General features: G+C 39.2%; 1 pseudogene; it reads right to left on the reverse strand.

The window, feature by feature from the left end:
• Positions 1 to 15,532: 15,532 nt before the first annotated feature.
• On the reverse strand, positions 15,533 to 19,850 carry LOC143616864 (anthocyanidin 3-O-glucosyltransferase 2-like; annotated as a pseudogene).
• Positions 19,851 to 20,069: the final 219 nt, after the last annotated feature.

Here is a 20,069-nt window from a genome sequence, read left to right on the forward strand (position 1 = left end):
TCTTAACGATATTTATTATTATCAAGTATATTTAGTATTATATTTATTTTATTATTACTAATTTACATCCCTAACTTTATTTTAAGTTCTCATATCGATATATATAACTTTTATAAATCAACTACTTACGTAACGAGCTCATACCTTCAAGCATCTTTACGAGCTTCATGAGCTAATGGGTTTCTAACAGAATTACCTCTCAGGTTAAGTCTATATCTTTATTTGTTCAGTTTTCATGTTCTTGTGATTCATTCACTAGATACAAGCCCTTATATTTAAGTATTTCGGAATGGGTCCAAAAAGTCAGCGGCCTAGTATAAATCGGGTTATGGGTTCTAAACGAGTCGGGTCTCGGGTTCGGGTTTCATTTAAGTCTTCGCATCCATAATATACTTTTATTATGATTAAGAATTATTATTATTATTATTATTATTATTATTATTATTAATATTATTGAAGGTCTTTAGTTACTTACCGAAATGCCCCTCACTAACCCTAGCTATAAAACAATCCCAACTCCACCCTTCCCTTATCTCTTCTTCTCTTTTCCTACCCCACGGCCTCACCCCCGCCACTACTCCCTCCGATCCCGACAATCAACATCGACGTCACAAGCACAAGGGATCCCAACAAATCACGTCGAGTTTGTGTCGCATCCAAAACTATTCGCACCCAAATGATTCACATACAACAAAAAGGTTTCGCATGCCCCAGGGATTCACATGGCATGCGAATCGAATCTTCGAAAACCATTCGCATAAGATCCTATTTGCATGGTGTGCGATTTGATTTGTCAAAGTCAATCGCACGGCATACTAATCGCACGGAATGCGACTCCTTTGTGAAGATCCAGTCGCTCCGATACTATTTACACGAAAGGCGATTCGTTGTCTTTGGGTTTGGGTTTGGGTCTGGATTTGCATCGGTACCTCGCGTTCCGTGCAGATCTTCGTTCACCGGAGATGGACAGGGGTAGGATTTGGGCTCATCTTCTTAAGGGTTCGGATCTTACAGGTTTGCTGCACCAGTTGATGGGTCCGGGTTCTGTATTCCACACTAACTACCTGAGTCGGCGACCTGAACCGTCCCTTGTTTATCTTCACTCAATCATCGCAGGACTCGAACCCCCATCCCATCTCGAGTCATCTGAGTTTATTCCGAGGTTACTCGGACCTCATTAAAGAGAACCAGATTCATTCGTTATAACTTGTATTATTATGTGTAATCAGTTTAGACAATAGCCCATTCTTTTACTTGGTTCGTTTATGTCAGTTTGAAAAGTTTGTTTCATTTTCTTGTCTAGCTTTCAGGCTTGTTTGTTCATTATTGGATCTAAAATAGAAACGAGATGAGAAATAAAGATGAAACTTTAATATTAACATACCTTGATGATTTGGATAATTGGATCTTGAATAAATTGTGTGTACAGGAGGTTTTGTGTGTATGGGTGTGATAATGATTGGATAATGATGGTGAAATAATAAGGATAAGGATGATTTAGGGTTTTAGACGTTTAAATAGGCAAAGCCCGAAGGCTTTTAAGCCCATAATTGTCCTTAAGTCCATTAGCCTCTATTCACTTATTCATTCTCCAAAAATTTTTAATTAATTTAATTGACGTATCTCGACATGACATCTAAAATAAACCCGAAATACTTTATTTATTTATTTATCGAAACGAGAACGTTACAACCACACCTGAGACAGATAACGCTCGAGTTTTACCGACTCGCCACCGCAACACCCGGGTACCGAAAACGCCTGGTATTTACCAACGCCCAGGTTTTATCAAAACTTTTGTTTTAGTTCTTGTACCGTAACGAAAGTAAAAAAAACAATCGAATTCGCGTTGATTCACTGCCACAGCACCTAGACTGACAGTGCTGGGGTCTTACCAAAGCATGGGTTTTACTGACTCACCACAACAATGCCAGGGACAACGCTAGGGTCGTGAAGGTTTTACGAATGAAAGTAACTGATACCGACTAAGTATGCGTCCACTTGCCACTACAATGCTCAGATTTTACAACGTCTGGTTTTACCAACCGAAGCTTTTTCATTGAGCCATGTGGCGGACGATTGATCGACCACATTTAAGTATTTATTTTCTACTTTTTTTAATAGTTTTGGTTTAGTTCCACCGTCGCAACGCCTGCTACCAACAATGCTCGGTTACCGACCCACGGGTTTTACTAAACCTTTTGTTTTAATTATGGTACCATCACGAATGTAACCCAACTCCAACTCACCACCGCAACACCTGAGACAGACAGCGCTTGAGTTTTACCGACTCGCCACATGCAACGCCCATGATTTACCAATGCCCAGGTTATACCGAACCTTTTGTTTTAGTCGCGTACCGTAAATAGCGTAACAAAAGGCAATCGTATTCACGCAGATTCACTACCACAGCACCAGGGACTAATAGTGCTCCGGTTCAACCAACACATGGTTTTACTGACTCACCACAACAATGTCCGGGACAATGCCAAGGTCGTAAAGGTTTAACGACTGAAACGAAACCGATACCAACTAAGTATGCGTCCACTTGCCGCTACATTGCTCAGATTTTACAACGTTTGGTTTTACCGACCGAAGCATTTTCATTGGGCCAAGTGGCGGACAATCGATTAGCCACATTTAAGTTTATTTATTTTTTGTTTTTTTAATAGTTTTTGTTTAGTTCCACCATCGCAACGCCTACTACCAACAATGCTCAGTTACTGACCCACAGATTTTACTGAACATTTTGTTTTAATTATGGTACCCAACCCCAACTCACCACCGCAACACCAGAGACAGACAACGCTCGAGTTTTACCGACTCGTCACCGCAACGCCCGGTACCGAACGGATTTACCAATGCCCAGGTTTACCGAACCTTTTGTTTTAGTTCTGTTATCGTAAAGTGTGTAACAAAAAACAATTGAATTTGCGTAGATTCACTGCTACAACACCCGAGACCGATAATGCTCGGTATCTACCAACACACATGTTTTACTGACTCACCACAACAACGCCAGGGTTTTACGAATGAAACGTAACCGATACCAACTAAATATGTGTCTGCTTGTGCGCTACAATGCTCAGGTTTAACAACGACTGTTTTTACCGGTTGAATAAACATTGTTTTAGTAATGTTAATTCTTATTTCCCAATATGATATACTAGTGCATGCACTTTTTTGGGTTTTCTTTTATTATTTTAAATGTCTTAATTTGATAAATTTATATATTTAGGTTTACTTCCGGTACCGTAATGAACATAGTCAATTCCGACCGAATTTGCGTTGCCTCACCCTGCAACGCATGGGTTTGACGGACTGAATTCTAAACTCAAAGCTGAGTGGAGAATCAGTGTCGTTATTGCTACGACATTTTGAACGTGTTAATTTTTTTTATTATAAGTTATCTGAGTGTCGCTATTGTTTCACGCGTTAACAAATTGTTTTTTAATTTGGTGCTGCTATCTTAACAAACATAGCCCATACCAACCGAATTCACATTAGTGCATCGATGCAATACGACGGGTACATAAACAGATAATGGCTGCCCGACGCAACGTGTAGAGCTATTCATTTACAAAATTTGATATATTAAAATAATTCGTCATCGAGAATTGAATAGTATAACATACGAACGTTTTTTTATCCATACTGAATCGTAAGCTAGATTCCTAGACCATTCAAATTTCCTTCACTTTATTTATCCATCTTTTTCTATTATAACCTAACCCATCAGACGAAATTTAACGAACCAACAAACAATACAAGCGAAATAGAAATTGATGTTTTGTAAAACACTCGTATTTTCCGCACCTTTTATCTACGTAATATATTATATTTTATGTGTTTTTACTCGTTTTAGATAGGTTTTATATACATTTATTAATCTGGTAGGTTTTGGGTAAAAGAAAGGAAGAAACCGGGACTTTCGAGCTTTTTACGAGCCTTTTACGCATACAAGTTCAAGACAAAGCTCAAGGCCCGACCCGTATGCATCATGGAGGCCCAAGACCATATTATATTATATTATATAAAAAATAAAACCCTAATCAGCCAAGGGAGCTGCTGGACGGAATCAACAGCAGCACAACAACAATCAACAGCAGCACAACAACAATCAACAGCAGCAGCAACAGCAGCAACAGCAGCACAACAACAATCAACAGCAGCAGCAACAGCAGCAATAACAGCAGCAAATAACAGCCAACAACAGCCCGGAACACCCAATATCCTTTATTTCATAACATTGTTCAACAACTTTAATTCTCTTGTTTAATTGTTAACTAGTTTTGCACTTGATTGAGAGATTGAATTGTTTATGATTAGTGTTGATCATTGGATGTTTGTTAAGATGATTGGTATGAGTTTAATGATGGTTTTATTAAGTGTTTGCTGCTGTCCAAAAATTATGCTTGGCTAATCTTGTTAGTTCTACCTAGGAATGATGATTCTTGTTAGGTTTTGATAGGTTTTATGGATTGTTTGATTGATAGACTTGAATTGTTATTGTAAAGTTTGATTTAGACATTAAATAGGTTGTGTTTAAGGGCTGGAAATTTTGGTGATTTATTGCATAAACCCCGTGTGTTGATTAATTAGTTTTGTATTGATTGATCGGTGCATTGTTTGATTCTAGACTTTGTGTTTAGGGTTTGTTTGCGGTAGGTACCACCGTAGGGTTTTGTTGCATGATTTATTGGATTAAGTACAGCGGTTAGACACATTCTTTGAGATCGAGAGGTGATAGGAAGTAGGGTCGTCTCATTGCCTTTGCATGCTAGAATAGGGATTGCGCGAGAGCGAGTTCGTTTCTTGTCAGGTTTAGGTGTTTTGAGCGACTAGTTGATCTATTTTGGTTTAAGTTGAATTGTTCCTCTATCCTTGGTTGTGTAGTATTCATTACCAATAGGGTCGAGTGGTGGTGAGACCGAGAGGTGATCCTTCAATAGAACACGTTAGCAATTATTTCCCGGTTTGGTCGTTTTAGCCGATTTTGAGTAGTTTAGGCTTGTTGAGTGAGACCGAGAGGTAATCTAGTGAGCCCGAGCGATCCTTAGTCGTGTCATCTTTAGGGACCGGTGTCTTGAAGTCATCCAATCCATTAGCTTGTTAGACCTACAATTTGATTCAGACCTAGGTAGACGTTTTTCTCCCATCCGAAGTTAACACCGTCAGCTTTCCGTTAAGTTTTCTATTTTTGGTAACTTTTGTCAGTTATGTCAGTCAGTCCAGTTAAGTCATTTTATAAAAACAAATTTAAAAATCAAAAATTAATTAATTATTATTCTTAGGTAGGTCGTGTCTAGGTTAGTGATCGTTGGCGTCTTACGTGTCCACGTGTTCGATACTCGGACTTCCTAGGTCTATACTACTTGCGATCGGTACACTTGCCGGTTGTGTGTGGTTTTAGGATTTTCGTTTTAATATTAAAGCTTAGTTGTGAGGGTCATATTTATAGGGTTATTAGACACACATCAAGTTTTTGGCGCCGTTGCCGGGACACGGTTTTAGGCGTTTTGAGAGCAATCCGAGTTAGGACTTACCTTTTGTGCTACTTGTAATTATTTTTGTTTTTATTTTATTTCTTTGTTAGAATAGTTTAGATAATATTATTCCTAATTATAGTTCTATGCGACAGACTCGATCTCTAGGACCAACCGAAACAGAAGCATTTCCCGAGCCACAGAGAGAGTTTCGTGAGAGACATCGTCCCATTTCACCCTCATCCACTTCTTCATCCGTTGACCCCGACGATAGGGATAGGATCATGGGCGACATTTCACCACCGAGAAGGACAGTTGCAGACCTGGCCCGACCGGCCAATGCTGGCGCGAGATTCAGCATCGCACCACCCGCCATTGGAGTTGCGACGAATTGGCAGATCCCGTCGAACATTCTGAATACCATTGCTCATTCTGCTCAGTTTCATGGTTGCTTCATGAGAACCCCACTCTCATCTCACCCGCATCGTGCGTATTTGCGACACTTTCCATCTTGCGGGCGTTTACGAAGATGCCGTTAAGCTCCGCGTCTTTCCATTTTCACTCGCTGATCAAGCGAGTCTGTGGCTCGAGTCCCTCCCACAGGGCTCTATAGCTACTTGGGCTGCCATGCAGACCCAATTTCTTGAAAAATACGATCCTCCGGCTAAGGCCGCCCGTTTGCGTAACCATATACATTCGTTTCAGATGGAGGACACAGAGAGTTTTTACGAGACCTGGGAGCGGTTCAAGAATCTGTTAGCATTGTGCCCGAACCACGGTTTGCAAGATTGGGTGGTCGTCGAGAAATTTTATAATGGAGTAACGTACGCGACGCAGAGTATGCTCGACACGGCGGCAGGAGGAAATCTGTTGACAACAAAGGACCCCGATGAGTGTATCGCTTTATTCAATGGGTTAGCTATGAGTGGGTACCAGAGACCACCCGCTAGAGGAGGTAAGACCATCGATTCCATCTCACGAGGCATGCATTCGGTGGACACGACCACCGCACTAACGGCACAGGTTGAGGCGTTGGCGAAGATGGTGAAGGATATGCAGACGAAGAATAAGTTGTGTGAGATCTGCAGAGGGGGGCATGATACCGTTCAGTGCCCAGTCAGTTCGCATGAGGAGGCCGTAGACTTCATAAGAAATCCAAACCGAAATCCAAATTCTTCCAATTCTTATAATTCGGGATGGAGAGGCAATCAGAACTCCAACTGGAGGAGCGGCAGCCAGTCCGGTTTTCAGCAGCGTCAGAGCCTATTTCAGGATGCCGGTGAGGGAGCGAGCAGTGGGGAGAAGAAGCCCACTTTGGAGGAGATGATGGCACAACAAACACAGATGTTGTCGCAGCTTATGACGCGTGAGGATTCCCGACACAAGGAGACGCAGGAGAAGTTTCGAGAGCACGAGCAGTTCATGAGGAATCAGGCAGTGTCAATTCAGAATCTCGAGCAGCAGATGGGGGAGATTGCCAGTAGATTAAATGAGAGGCCGCAGGGTACGCTACCGAGTAATACCGAGCAGAACCCGAGAGGATTCGTGAAGGCTGTAACGACGAGGAGCGGTGCAGGGGCATGAGATGAGCCCGTGATTCAACAGAGATCTAGAGGAGAAATCGTCGAGGAGCCTGCAGTCGATGGAGTGGAGCAGGTGGATGAGGAGATTCAGATGGAGTCTCCGCCGGCCCAGGTGCATCAGAGGAGCAGCCCAGCGAGTTCAGCACAGGCCGAGAGACAGCAATCACCGAACGACCCACCGTGAGTTTACAAACCCCAATTGCCTTACCCCGGGAGAGTCCGTAGGGATAGAGATGAGGAGCAGAACTCCAAATTCCTTGATCTTCTGAAGCAGCTTTACCTTAATATCCCATTCCTTGAGGCACTCACTCAGATGCCTAAACACACGAAGTTCCTCAAGGATATTCTTTCGAACAAGGAGAAGTTAGCTGAGGCCGCTTCCACCCCTTTGAGTGCTAATTGTTCTGCTATCTTACAGAGGAAGTTACCAGAGAAGAGAGCCGATCCAAGGAGTTTCACAATTCCCTGCACTTTGAGTGATGATACAGTGGTTCATGCGCTGGCTAATCTTGGTGCCAGTATTAATCTCATGCCGTATTCTGTGTATCGCAAGCTGGGTTTAGGCGAACCGAGGCCTACCAAAATGAGTATCCAGCTTGCTGATCGTTCTGTGAAGTACCCGCGTGGGATTGTTGAGAACATGCTCATTCGCATTGGTAAGTTCATTTTCCCAGTGGACTTCGTTATTCTTGACATGAATGAGGATGATAATGTTCCACTCATTTTGGGCAGACCTTTTCTGGCCACCGCACATGCGTTGATCGACGTTCGCGATGGCAAACTGATCCTTCGAGTCGGGGATGAGAACGTCATATTTGACGTTCGACAGTCACCTAAGCATCCCAAATCAACTGATGACTCCCTATGCTTCATTGATACGATCATGACTCATGTGGGGGAGTTTTCCAGTGACCCCGGTGGAGGCCCCGCCTCAGACACACATATCCTAGATAGGGAGACCCCGGAGGTTGAGATGGTCGCCTTGACTGAACACCCCCTGATGCTGGCATTGAGTCGTCTTCCTCTGATTCTGAGTTATCTACCGGAGTTCATCGTGTTCATCAGTTGCTTGAGTTGGAGGAGTTACGGGACCGTACTCACGCGCAGTCAGATTGTTATAAGCAGCAAGTGAAGGAACTGCAAGATCGTAAGTTAGAGGGTATTGACTAGTTTAAGTGTGGGGATATGGTCTTATGGTATAATTCTCGGTTGAGGTTATTCCCGGGAAAGTTGAGACCCCGTTTGTCAGGTCCGTTTAATATTACTGAGGTTTTCCCGGATGGCACTGTTGAGATAAAGGACAAAGGCGGGACGTTTATGGTGAACGGTGATAGACTGATGCACTACATTGGTGAGCCGATGACTGATCAGACGGTCGAGGTATTCTACCTTGACCCAATCTCCGAGATGTAGACGTGTGGATGCATCCCTCAGGAGACTGCCCGAGTTGTAGAGTTTGTATTTTTGTTATATGTTTGTGCTATCTGTTTTATTTGTTTTATCTATTTCAGGATGTTCCAAGATGAAACCGCTCGTACTCAATCTCCATTCGAGTCGGTCGATTTAAGGGGTGTTCCATTATTGAAAAAAAAAACATAAAAATATGTTTATTTGTTTATGTTTTTGTTTTCGATTGTATACGCTGCTTCATGCGAGCGAGTTTGAGCTTCTGCATGTTATATTATGCACATAGTAGCTATGGTGGCGTTGTGGAACAAGTTTTCCCGAGGTTGTAGCCACGAATGAAATGCTATACGGTCGTTTGGATACTACTCAGCTGTTGAGGATTCTGCACACAAACCAGGGGAGTAACCCGTTCTTTGTTTTTACTCTTGTATACTTTATTTTTATTTTCTGGTTTATTTTTATTTTATTTTATTTCTTTTCCTTATACTCATCGAGGACGATTTCGTTCTAAGTGTGTGGATGGGGTTTAATTTACTTAGTTGTAGGAAAATTTTTGAGAAAAAAAAAATATTCCCTTGAAATTTGTTTTCTCTACGTTAAACAGGAGATGCTATTATTACCGATTAGTGGTTATTTTATATAAATTCTTGGTGTCTTTAATATATATATATACATAATAAATAAGAACTGTGCCCATTAGACCCGCACGTAATGTATGGTAACCAAACGGTTTAGACTCAGTAATCGTGTGTCGGTAGGCTCAGCCTTTGAGAATGAAAGGGCGGTTTGGTTGTTGACCTAATTGAACCTTTTAAATGGCCTGACTTTAGTGGGAAACATCTTATGGGTTTTGTTTGTTCAACTAAGCTCGTGACAGGACTGGAATGAAAAGCCGGGTCATAATCAAGCCTCGAGTCACATGATCGTCTGTATATTATTTGTATAACCTTTTGTATATGTGTCTATTCCTATGAAGCTCCGTACTTTGTTGCGCGGTGGCGCAGACCTGAACGTTGATGCTAGCAGAAGACAGTTTTGCTCGACCCTCTGTTGCGCGGTGGCGCAGATCTAAGCCTTGATGCATTTCTGTGGTTTCGTCCAACATGGTATAATAAAAAAAATAAATAAATAAAAAATAAAAAAAATAAAAATGCAAAAAGCCAAATGGTAGAAAAAATTATTTTAAATCAAAACCACCATGAAGGAAACTACTGTTGGTCGATCTTGACCAAGTTAGAGTTTATAGGTTGTATTTGAGTCGAAATGTTTTAATCATGTAGCAAAAGGTTTAGGTCAAGTTGGGGTTGCTCGGCCCGGTAAAACCATAATGGAATTGGTAAAGTGGCAGCAAGGCTTTTAGGTGTGGGTTCCACTTAGTCATACAAATTAATAGAATTGTCACGCCTTATTTGCCTCGGTAAGTATTAGGGGCATGGGTTTAAAGTGGACAGCAATACTGGCAATCGACCTGATCTAGCTTATTAGGTGAAAATTGGAAGGGGTAATGGGTCACTTGTTCTAAAACTTTAAAAAGAAAAAATATTAATAATAATAGTAAATAAATAAAACCAAGAGTTGTCAATTGAACTCGGGTATGATCCTGTGTAGTATTCTTTTTCAGGGACGAAAAAGTCTTAAGTGTGGGGATATTTGATGTGTTGTAAAACACTCGTATTTTCCGCACCTTTTATCTACGTAATATATTATATTTTATGTGTTTTACTCGTTTTAGATAGGTTTTACATACATTAATTAATCTGGTAGGTTTTGGGTAAAAGAAAGGAAGAAACCGGGACTTTTCGAGCTTTTTACGAGTCTTTTACGCATACAAGTTCAAGACAAAGCTCAAGGCCCGACCCGTATGCATCATGGAGGCCCAAGACCATATTATATTATATTATATAAAAAAAATAAAATCCTAATCATCCAAGGGAGCTGCTGGACGGAATCAACAGCAGCACAACAACAATCAACAGCCGCACAACAGCAGCAACAGCAGCAACAACAGCAGCAATAACAGCAGCAAATAACAGCCAACAGCAGCCCGGAACACCCAATATCCTTTCTTTCATAACATTGTTCAACAACTTTAATTCTCTTGTTTAATTGTTAACTAGTTTTGTACTTGATTGAGAGATTGAATTGTTTATGATTAGTGTTGATCATTGGATGTTTGTTAAGATGATTGGTATGAGTTTAATGATGGTTTTAATAAGTGTTTGCTGCTGTCCAAAAATTATGCTCGGCTAATCTTGTTAGTTCTACCTAGGAATGATGATTCTTGTTAGGTTTTGATAGGTTTTATGGATTGTTTGATTGATAGACTTGAATTGTTATTGTAAAGTTTGATTTAGACATGAAATAGGTTGTGTTTAAGGGCTGGAAATTTTGGTGATTTATTGCATAAACCCCGTGTGTTGATTAATTAGTTTTGTATTGATTGATCGGTGCATTGTTTGATTCTAGACTTTGTATTTAGGGTTTGTTTGCGGTAGGTACCACCGTAGGGTTTTGTTGCATGATTTATTGGATTAAGTACAGCGGTTAGACACCTTCTTTGAGACCGAGAGGTGATAGGAAGTAGGGTCGTCTCATTGACTTTGCATGCTAGAATAAGGATTGCGCGAGAGCGAGTTCGTTTCTTGTCAGGTTTAGGTGTTTTGAGCGACTAGTTGATCTATTTTGGTTTAAGTTGAATTGTTCCTCTATCCTTGGTTGTGTAGTATTCATTACCATTAGGGTCGAGTGTTGGTGAGACTGGGAGGTGATCCTTCATTAGAACACGTTAGCAATTATTTCCCGGTTTGGTCGTTTTAGCCGATTTTGAGTAGTTTAGGCTTGTTGAGTGAGACCGAGAGGTAATCCAGTGAGCCCGAGCGATCCTTAGTCGTGTCATCTTTAGGGACCGGTGTCTTGAAGTCATCCAATCCATTAGCTTGTTAGACCTACAATTTGATTCAGACCTAGGTAGACGTTTTTCTCCCATCCGAAGTTAACACCGTCAGTTTCCGTTAAGTTTTCTATTTTTGGTAACTTTTGTCAGTTAGTCCAGTTAAGTCATTTTATAAAAACAAATTTAAAAATCAAAAATTAATTAGTTATTATTCTTAGGTAGGTCGTGTCTAGGTTAGTGATCGTTGGCGTCTTACGTGTCCACGTGTTCGATACTCGGACTTCCTAGGTCTATACTACTTGCGATCGGTACACTTGCCGGTTGTGTGTGGTTTTACGATTTTCGTTTTAATATTAAACCTTAGTTGTGAGGGTCATATTTATAGGGTTATTAGACACACATCAGAAATATGGAGAAATAAGATTCTAAATTTTAATGATTTATAAATTTCTTTGGAAGACAAAAAAAAAAGTATGAGAGAAATGAGTCATAAGGAGAAAAAAAATGGAATATTCTATCAACTTTCATTTTTAGTTATTTTCATTCTAGTTTAGGAGTGGTTATTCTTCTTTTTCTTTTTAATAGAATCCTAAAGAAAAAGGGAAAACCCCTCCGGAATTTAATTCGATGTTCATCACTTAAAATGGAGAACAGAATTGATATACTTATTTGATTTGTCGGAGAGACATGGCTGAACCGCAATCTCCACCTTGATAGGGTGGTGCTCTTGCTTATAGAAAATAATTCATGGGAAATAAGAAGAGATCTAGGATAAATATTGAATTCTTATTTCATCTCTTAGCATCATGTTTTTTTTTTGTTTTTTTCTTAGAACAAAAGGTTCTGTCTTCGACAAATTGTTGGGTTGAACTGTATTTGTAATATAACTCTGTTGGAAGTAATTTCGGTTTCCAAGTCATAAGTCGATGAACTTAAGGGACCAATGTTAACAACCAGTCATAGTGGTTATGTTTCCTAATTGTTATGTAATTATAACTATGTTAAAGCCCTTGTTCCACACGAATGAAAAATATAATAAAAATAAAAAATTATTATATGTAATACGTAAATTCAATTGTTTCATATAATAATTTTTATTTATGACTTTTTTTATTAAGTTTTTGATATATTATGCACTATAATTTTAAGTTGAAAACCAAATCTTGATGTTTAATTTATTTCAAATAAAACATTCATACCGATAATGTTATATTAAATATTGTGTGTATAAAAATGATATTTAGCAAAATGTTGCCACTGATTTAAAAATTAAATCTACAAAGACTAAGGTTTTGTTGTAAAATAAAATAAATAAAAATATATTATATTTTAAAACAAAAAGAGAAAAGATAAACAATCTTAAATGATTGTGTTAAGAGATGAGAAAACAATGTCATATTGTGAATTATGAAAATTCTAACAGTTAAATGTAATTTTGGTTTTATTCTTGAAGATAAATCACATTTATATATTTTAAGTCAAGAAATCAAACACAATTACCATTTTAATGGAGTTGGTAAGCACATTTGGTTTAATGGAATCGGTAAGCACATTTGGTTTGAAACATGAGGTCTTGTGTTCGAAACCCATATCACACGATAATATATTTTTCAAAATTTAATAAGCCTTACGGGTCATGGGTTATAATAGGAAAATGGGTCATTGATCATAATATAATAGGAAATAGTGGCATGACATCTACTTGGCATCCTATGTGGTAGGGGTGAGCAACTTAACCGTCATAACCATTAACCAAACCATAACCGCCATAACCAAACCGATTTTAACCGCTAACCAACATAACCAATGGGTCGCTTTAATGAAATTTTGAAAACCGCAAAATACGGGTCGGTTTTTGTTGAAGATAATTCCAAACCAGCCATAACCGAACCAACCCATTTATTTAACCAACAATATGTTTGGGATTAACTTTCATCAAACATATTGTCAGATTGTACCATTTTAATGTTTTCGGTTCAACGTTAGTAATCGAATTAACTTGAACTTCATTGATGGATTATATAAAGTTGTTTTTTTATAATATTTGGTATTAATGCTACCGAATATATATTTTGTTGGATTATGTTATATCGTATTTTTTAATATTTGATACCAAACTTTTAGGCTCAATTATATTGTCTTGGTTATGGTTAACCAACAAATAACCGCTCGCTATAACCATCAAAATCGATTAACCGAAACCGCCATAACGGATTGGTTATGGTTATAGTTATCCATTAACCGACATATTGGTTATGATTATGGGTTTGGCCCCAAACCGACCCATGCACACCCATACTATGTGGAGTGCCTAGTTAAATACCATGTGGACAACTTGTGTTGCTTTAATAGTATAGTTAGATTAGATAGTTAGATAGGTAATATCTTGGCAAGCAAGTTAGGATAGTCTATATAAACCGAGTTAATGTTAGACATTATAGAACGTAAGTAAGGTGTAACCGAGTTAGGTTTAATCTAAAGACGCACACGAGATGTAACTGAGTTAGGGTTCATCTGGATGCAACCAAGTTAGGGTTCATTAAGAGTCAACCAAGTTAGGGTTTTAGAGTTGTAATCAGTTTTTTAAGTAATATTTTCTGATTAATATAAACGAGAGTTATTCGTTTAGTTCGTGTTTGATTATCGATCAGGGACTTGAAATTGTATCAGAGCGGTTACACCAACCGCTCTTGGTGGTGGTTGATAAGGAGGAGACCGAAGACTCAAGATAACGATCAAATTCGTGATCAACAAGGAGGCTAGGTCAAGTCGTAATCGAAAAGGAGGGTCGGCGATCAGACAAGGGTCGGCGACGTGCTGAGATTTGGTGACAAGAAGACAGCGACATTGTTCTTTCTAGACGGAAGCATTAGAAAGAACAGAAGAGTTCCACTAATCAGGTTGGTCGAAATCTTTTTCAAGTTTTGAAAAAGGTGTAATAAAAGTCAACGTACTTGTTTTGGATTATTAAGGTTTGCACATATTACAAAGTAAGGAAAAGGAACAAACACAAAGGCCAAGGTTTGTGGACAGAAGCTCGTAAAGAAAAAGGTAAGTCCAAGATTAGCATTAATGGTTATTTTTGTAAGCAAACTAGTTTGGTTCTGAAAAATAGAGGGTTTAATTTAAAGTGTGTTTTATACCGGTTGAACGAGTTATGTTTATACCAAGGTTTGGATTTAGACGATGTGCGTGTGTTTTGATTCGGGAACAATAGAAGATCAAGGAAGATTGATGTTTGCTCGATTAGATGACAAGAATCGCAACCAAAGAAATGATAGTCAAGTTCGGGAGAGCCGAAGAACACATCTATGGATAAAGAGAAGTTCCGAAGGGATCAAGACCAAGATGGTTGTGAAAACCAAGAAGGTCAAGATCATGGTTCGAATCAGACATGTGAAGAAGATAGGTTTGGAAATAAAGATTCATCTATTTCGAATTAGAAATTAATGGGGTGATTGATGGAAGTAATTTCGGACTCCAAGTCACAAGTCGGTGAACTTGAGGGACCAATGTTGACAAACTGGTCATAGTGGTTATGTTTGTTATGTAATTATAATAGGTAATGTCTTGGCTAGCAAGTTAGGTCGGTCTATATAACCGGAGTTATGGTTAGATATTATAGAACGTGAGTGAGGTGTAACCGAGTTAGGGTTTATCTAAAGACACACACGAGATGTAGCCGAGTTAGGGTTCATCTAGATGCAACCAAGTTAGGGTTCATCAAGAGTAACCGAGTTTGGGTTTGAGAGTTGTAATCAGTTTAGTTTTTTGAGTAATAATTTCTGATTGATATAAACAACAGTTATTCGTTTAGTTCGTGTTTGATTATCGATCCAGGACTTGAAATTCTTGTAAAATCAAATAGTTTAAACTCGTCCAACCGCAACGAAACTACTCACACTCACCATTTGCCGCAATCACTATAGGTCCCACTAAATGTCGCTGCTCATATAACAATGTAGCCATCACCCCGCCACTATCTCAACATTATCATTAACACTTACTCAACCAAGGTCACACACCTTTTAGTTTGACCAAAATTTACAATTGTTATTCAAAACAACTAAAAAAATAAAAGGACTCAAATCTAACAGATCTTCGCTTACCTTTTGTGCTAACACCATCACCTTATTAAACTTTAACAAAAGAAAATTTAGAATTTAAGAGACGTTTCTTATAAAATCTTGAACAAGAGAACTAAATGATAAATACGATGAACCCACCTCAACTACCGTTGATATGCTATTCTGACTCATCCTTTTCACTTTCTTTCTCACCAAATCACCCTCCATCAGCCGCTTTATCAAACTTTCTGTCTCCTCTGCTGTGACTATAACAGTTTCTGTCATGGGGTTAAACAAATCCTTTTTATAATCCATTTTGATCTTCACCGCTAATCCCAGCTCCATCACCATTTCAAATGCATTGACCTGTTGTTTAGCATACATAGGCCATGTTGCCAAAGGTACACCAGACCATAAACTTTCAAGCAACGAGTTCCACCCACAATGTGACACAAACCCTCCAACTGCACGGTGACCCAAGACGGCCACCTGTGGGGCCCACCCGATGACTTCCCCAATTCCATCAGTTCGCTCTAAAAACCTTTTCGGCCAAAACCACTCCGGGATCCTCGTAGTCTCTCGTGACTTTTGATGGTTGACCAGCCTATGCTGGTTGACGTAGCGACCACAAGAAATGGTGGCCGCTCTGCTCTAAACCACGTGCTATCTCCATCACTTGAATCTCATCAAAACCACCCATACTCCCGAAACACAAGAACACAACTGAGGAAGGCAGTTGATTATCCAACCACTTGATGATGTCATGATGTCATCGTTGGCACCGGAACCACCTTCTAGGTTGAGTATGGGTCCCACCGGATACACCGGCGGGATGGTGTTGTCTAAACGCAACGATTCAATTGCGTGTGTTTCCAATTCCATATATGAATTAATGATTATTGCTCTGACCTCCCTCAGTCTCCGGGCAGATGACAAAACATAGTCCCCTCAAATTGACTTTTAGCGGCGACAAAAGTCGTCGCTAAAGCCTCCTAAATCACTGAAGGTATTATCATGTCGCCGCTAAAAAGGTCGCCGATAACTCTCCGCCGCTAATGTCCCAACTGAGAGCAATTGCGGCGACTCTGTCGCCGCTAAAAGTGTCACTGGAATTTGATTGCCGGCATTCTGCAGGCTCTAGCACCGACTTTGTCGCCGCTGTTGCCCCAATTTTCGTCGCTAATACTCCTTTTCGCGAGTTATTTTAGTGCTTTCAGCATTCCCAGCTTTTTGCAGCTAAAACAAATATATGAAAATTTTGTCCAAATACAAACAGCAAACAAGAGATATATATAAATATGTCGTTTAAGTCAAACATAGAAGAAATAATTAATACATACCACAAATTAACACTTAGTTTTAAGCAAAATATTTAAAACACTAAACTAACTAGTCCATATCTCATCCTCCTAGTCCGTATGAACTTTGTTTCCTTTATTTGATGCCTTCTTCGAATCCATAAATTGTGAGAGTTGTAGATGTGCTATAAATCTCGGGTCTTGAAACATGAATTTGATCCTACAAAATAAGGTGTACACTATATGCTAAAATAAAACTACATATTATCAATACACTTAACAGAAAAACAAGAATATCAGTTCAGAAAATGAGATAACTAGTTTGACATGAACAGAATCGTTACCCATTGAAAAGCTGTCCATCAATGAATGAGAAAACTTGAGAAAATATCTTCTGAATAATGACTATTGGGACCTAATAAAATCATGCAAAGATGGTTAAAACAATGAGCATATAAGTAAGAGTGGTAGGGGTGTAAACGAGCCGAGCCGAGCACGAGCTCAACTAGGTTCAAGTTCGGCTCGTTTTGACTTACGAAAGCTCAAGCTCGGTTCGTTTCGAGCTCTTTTTCTAAAGCTGGAGCTCGGCTCGTGAGTCTTTTTTCCAGCTCAAGCTCAGCTTATTTACTATATATTAATCAATTTATATGCATTTTCAATTACATTTATATACATGGAAAAAAGCCTTAGACGAGCCTAAACTCGGTTCGAGCTTGTGAACACCCCTAGCTTTGAGTACCTAATTATGGTTTGATGTAATGATTCTTACCACCATAAAAGATTTTTATTTGGTTGCCTTTTGATTTCATCATGTGAAGGACCTGCACTCACTTCCACTTGATAGATGTTCTTTTGGATTTTCTTCTCTTTCCCACGACTCAAGCTCATTCCTGGTTAACTCTTCAAACATTTAAATTTAATTAACTAAAGACACTTTGTTAACTAACTAAAGATAACTGTTTGTTAAAAAATAACATGTACAGACAAGATATGTTTGTTACCTGTTTGATCCAATATGCATCAGATGCCATATCTCAGCAGTCTTTTGCCTCGTTTGACTGATAATTAGTGAACGGTTTAGCATGATGCTGAGCGCTGCAGCCGTTAAGATCTTGTACATTTCGTTCCCGAATCCAGCCTCTGAAGCTTTGCCCATTACAAAGTTTTGCTTGCAGAACTGGTCTGGAGATAGTCAATGATCGCGTGATGCTCCTAATATAAGAATAAGCACAGAATATTTATTACTATTAGTTACAAAATATAAGGTGGAAACATATAAAGACTTCATGTTCTCATGCCAGGTTGAACCTGAACATGACACCATCGGAAATCGTATCACACGAGTTTACATGGGTAGACACAAAACACGACCCATTTAACCTGAAGACTTATTTTTATTTGAGCTTTTTCCACATTAATACTCATAAATTTTACAACTAAAAATATAAATGTATATAAAATAATTATGTTTATCGGTGTCAAGTTCTGTATTGTTGATGTGTGGTAGTATTTTCGGTGTTTATGTTTATTATAGGTATTTTGTATGTTAGAATTGCTTTAAGCATTAGGTGTAGGTGTTAGGCTTATATCTTCATTAGATTAGCAGCCCCGCCCGACGCAACGCGCCGGGTAAAAATTCTAGTATCTAATAAAAAAATTTGTAAGTTCGATTAAATTATGACAACAAAACACCTAAATTCATTACCTCATCACTGATTTCCTGTTCAAAATGCGATCCGTAGGGACTAACATGCCAACCGAACTCCAGTTCGGGTTCAGATATTAGCTAAATGAGTGGACCATGAGCGAAACCAACTGTTGCTCAGGTTCGGCTCATTTAGACTATTATCATTTATATATACACACTGGGCACAAGCTCGTTTATTAAACAATACAACATACATCATATACACACAAACGAAAAATACGGGCTCGAATTCGGGTTCGGTTTAGACTAAAATTACAAATTAACATGTATTGTACCTAAAAACCACATTTAACATGTTTTAAACCTAAAATCCACAAAATTAGCATGCACTGTACATAATAGCCACATAACTAGCATGTATATAAACCTAAAATCCACATAATTAATATGTATTATACCTAAAAACCATAAAATTAACATGTATTGGCTAAAATCCCCAAATCTGGGACTTGCTTGTAATTTAGTGACGAATCGTGGCCCAAGGTTGTCATCGGAATATAGCAGCGGCAGTGGTTGACGTTGGAATTAAGAAACGGCGGTGTTTTTGGGTGGAGGGTAAGAGGGAGAAACTTCCAGACGCGGTCGGAGGGAAGGAGAGAAGAAAGAGAATCGGAGCAGATCGAGAGTGAGAGAGCGAAAGACGTGGTGGAGGGAAGATGAAATAATCCCGCCGATTGTACGATAAAATACCATTTGTTATCAACGGCCGGGATAGATAGTTTGATTGTTCACTTGGTTAAGGAGTATTAGCGGCGACAATTGAGATGTCGCCGCTAATGCTCACTTTTCTTGTAGTGAGAGTTTCTTTGGTCTGGAGCATGGTCGGAAAGACCTTCGTTGGCACTGGTTTGACAAATGTTGAAACTGGTATCTCGGTGTCCGAGTGGCTAAACTTGATAACATCTTGGTTCTGATCATCACATAGTGTCTGAATATATAATCTAAACCCAAGATAAGCTGCATTACAAGTGAAGAACACATAGGTTGGAACATTAAACTCATTAGCCACATCTATCATGCAAGTGCAAAACATGTCGATCACAAACCCTGCGACCCGGCCAGAACCTTGTTGACTTGTCATGCCGACCATGATGTTTCTTACGTATTTGCAGTGGCAGTTTATGTATTCTTTTAACGAATTCAATGGACCTTTTGAGACATGCGCTGGTGGGATTTTGCCTTGTGGGAGTTCAATGAAGGATATTCGCTCTATACCGGTCTTAGCTAATGATTCGATGTAGGTGGGGATTTTCGTGCTAGAACCAGTGGTAGGAGGCTTGATGACAAGAACGGTTATGGAGAGACGCTGGTCACGATTCACAAATAACCTTGCAATCTCGACGGTTGACATGATATGACCAAGGCCAGTGGAAGGGATGAATATGAGCTTGGCAACTGTGTTTACCATTTTTTGTTTTGGTGTATTGTTTAAGGTTTGAGTTATGATATTTGATGTATTTATAGTTATCTTGTGGATGTTTATCTACCATTCCTTTTGGGTGATTCCATTGTTGGCAAATTGTAGATCCATTCCTATATTATCAAGAGCTTGAGGAATTAAGTATTGTAGCTTCACATGTCATCATCGTTCAGCAACAAAGACAACATATCAAGGTATTGGGGACCA

This window comes from Bidens hawaiensis, unplaced genomic scaffold (assembly GCF_021521415.1).
Source record: "Bidens hawaiensis isolate Kalapana, Puna unplaced genomic scaffold, B.hawaiensis_p1.1 tig00050056_1, whole genome shotgun sequence".
NCBI lineage: Eukaryota > Viridiplantae > Streptophyta > Magnoliopsida > Asterales > Asteraceae > Bidens > Bidens hawaiensis.